Raw genomic sequence first — 3,122 nt, 5'->3', positions numbered from 1 at the left:
TAAAGATAGTTTTCAACATTATTTTTTTTGTGGGGGGGGGCAATGAGGGTTAAGTGACTTGCCCAGGGTCACACAGTTAGTAAGTGTCAAGTGTCTGAGGTCAGATTTGAACTCAAGTCCTCCTGAATCCAGGGCCAGTGCTTTATCCACTGCTCCACCTAGCTGCCCCCTACTATACTGTCTCTTATTGGGCCTTAGGTACTACTGATCAGATGACACATGATCACAAAGCACCCTTTGTCCAAAATTGCCTATTATGGGTTGGGTGATACAAGCTGATCCCTCTAGCAAGATGGGTAGAGCACAGGAAGCTTTTATTGCTAAATGGAAATGGTACATCAGAAATCACTCTTTCCTGGGACCCTCTGATATTAAGGCTCTTCGCAAACAGGTGGTGACTAGGTCAGGGACTGAGATCTCTACAGCATATGCTGGAGCCCTGCCTCCTCTGCTGACCCAGTAAGCAACACCATTTTGTCTGGTGATCTGATAGTTCCATCCACTACAATAGAGACATATACGACTGGACTTCAATGGTCACTATTCTGGTAATGAGATACCCTAGGGAGTAAGGGTACTGGCAAGTCCTTCAGGTTTGTTGAGTTTCAAGCTGCATGGCTAATACATGAGAGAGCCTTGAGGCATGGAGTAGAGATCTTCATTTATACTAGTTCCTACACCCATGGCCATGGGTCCAGCCAAATGATCTGGGGCCTGGAGACCATGGGACTGAATTAGCAAAGGCTCTCCCCGTTTAGGTCAGAATCAATGAAAGAATTTTGCTGATGCTTCCCACTGTATACAGTTGTTTTGAGGGCATTTCAGCATCCATCAGAAATACATCCTAGATGACCAGGTTGGAGCTGTTACTAGAGTAGAAGAAGTTGGGAAATAGGTCCAGTGTTACTTTGGACATTTGGGTGGTGATGTCATACTATGCTGAGCACAGGACTATATGACCCTCCTACTCATTAAGGACAAGACACCTATTCCTAATCCAAGTGGTCCTAAACCTATCCCCAAGTGGTAAAAGGGAACTCTCATCTCATGGCAAAAGGATTGCCCCTACTCATGAACAGGTTCATCATTATGCAACTGACTGCCCATGTCAGTTGTCCAACCTCTCAGAAGCCCTATCTGTTATAAATCAATACTACCTTGGAAAGAGGAAAGGCTCTTTTATCCAGTGGTTTCTTGGATTTCCAAGAAGACTTACATGATGAGAATGGATTGTTTTGGGACATAGTTCTAGCTGATCTGCTCTGGCCCTTATTCATGTCCTTCCCCGCACAGACTTGCCTTAGCCACAAGATCCTTGCTCCCTCATAGGACTCCATACATCCTGGAAAAGTAATTTATGTTTTACTCTATTGTCAGACTTCCTTTCTTTGGAATGGTTCAGGGAATTCCTTCCCAGAAAGGGTTCAGGGGACCAAGGGATGGATTGTTGGGAGGTATCTTGATTCCTGCATGGGGAAGGTGAAACTGTTGTTATATACAACCCTGATTCAGGATAAATAATTGTTGACTCTACCAAAAGTGTCCATGTAGAGATCCTGATGTTCCTGGAACTGTTCCTGCTCATCATTACCACATCATATCAAGGAGATGAAAACTGTGACTATAATAAAGATGTCATCATTTGTTCTGGGGCTCCAACATTCTCAATGCTATTCTGGTTCATCATTACCCCTCTGCATTAGAAGTGAACTTCAAAGATGTGACATCACATGGACAAGACTGAGACTGAGAGTCTTTCTGAAGGAGTAAGGAAAGGCTTGGGACTTTGGGATTTTATATTCTTCAGTGTTTTTGTTTTGTTTTCGTTCCATTTGTTTCTGTTTTTCCTTTTCCCTTTAGTATTTCCCATGCTAGGACTGACCTGTAAAAGACTTTGAGACCTGTTGCTTCCAAAAGGAGGAGGAAAAGCCTAGATTCCGTGATTCCACATTTGTATTTTGTTTTGTTTTTTACTTATTTACCTGTTCTTCTTTTCCCTCAGCTGTAAAAAGGAGAAATCAGCAGTTTTCAAACCTTTTGGTCTCAGGACCCCTTTACACTCTTAAAAATTATTCAAGATCCCAAAGAGTTTTTGTTTATGTATTTTGCAATTATGAATATTTATCATATTAAAGGTTAAAGTTGATAATAAGTATTTGTTGATGACAATTTGTTAAAATATGCATTTATTAGTTAATTGTAAACAATAATAAATACATTACATGTTGACATAACATATTTTATGAAAAAATGACTATTTTTTTAATTTAGTGAGGAGTGGTGTCATTTTTTGTATTTTTGTAAATCTATTTGATATCTACCTTAATAGAAGACATCTAGATTCTCATATCTGCTTCTGCATTCAGTCTGTTGCTATATATTGTTATGACTGAAGTACATGAAGAAAATTCTATTTCACATAGTTATGTAATTGGAAAAAGGAGGTATGTTTTAATAGGTGAATAATGTCTTAGTATTATTATGAAAACATGTTTTTTTTATTTCACAAGCCCCCAGAGGGGCTCAAGGACCTTAGGAGTCCATGGACCACACTTAAGAATGGCTATGCAGATGTTATCCAAATTCTCTTTTAACTTTTGATGTTATACCCTGATACAATGGGTAGAGCACCCGTCTGAATAAAGAATACTTTTCTAGACTGATGGTCCAGTCATATATGCCTTATCACCAAATTTCAGTCTTTGAGAACAATTCACCTCCATGTAGTAGGATGTTTTGTTGACCTTAAAGGTTAATTTTTCTTTGGGAATTTTTTCAATAGCTAAGGCCATAGATTTTACTGCTGCTTGCTTTTTTAGAATTTTAATCCCCTATAAGCACCTTTACTATTATTTTTGCCCTTATAATCTAACTTGATATATACCTCAATAGAAATAAATGGGCAATGGGAAAAAAGAGAGGAGAACCAGGAAATTAATTATCACTGGTTTCTTAGCTAATGGGTAATCAATGTGCTGGTATGTATGGTAGCTCAGTTGGTCAAAAGTACAGTTTGAATTAATTTATGATTCCTTCCAAAAGAAAAAGTTAAGAAAGAGCTTAGAGTTCATGTTATATCTACAAGTAATAGTGCAAAAAAGAATCTTGCCCCACACCAATCC

The sequence above is a fragment of the Dromiciops gliroides genome, chromosome 3 (genome assembly GCF_019393635.1).
Source record: "Dromiciops gliroides isolate mDroGli1 chromosome 3, mDroGli1.pri, whole genome shotgun sequence".
NCBI classification, from domain to species: domain Eukaryota; kingdom Metazoa; phylum Chordata; class Mammalia; order Microbiotheria; family Microbiotheriidae; genus Dromiciops; species Dromiciops gliroides.
This window is presented reverse-complemented; position numbering follows the sequence as displayed.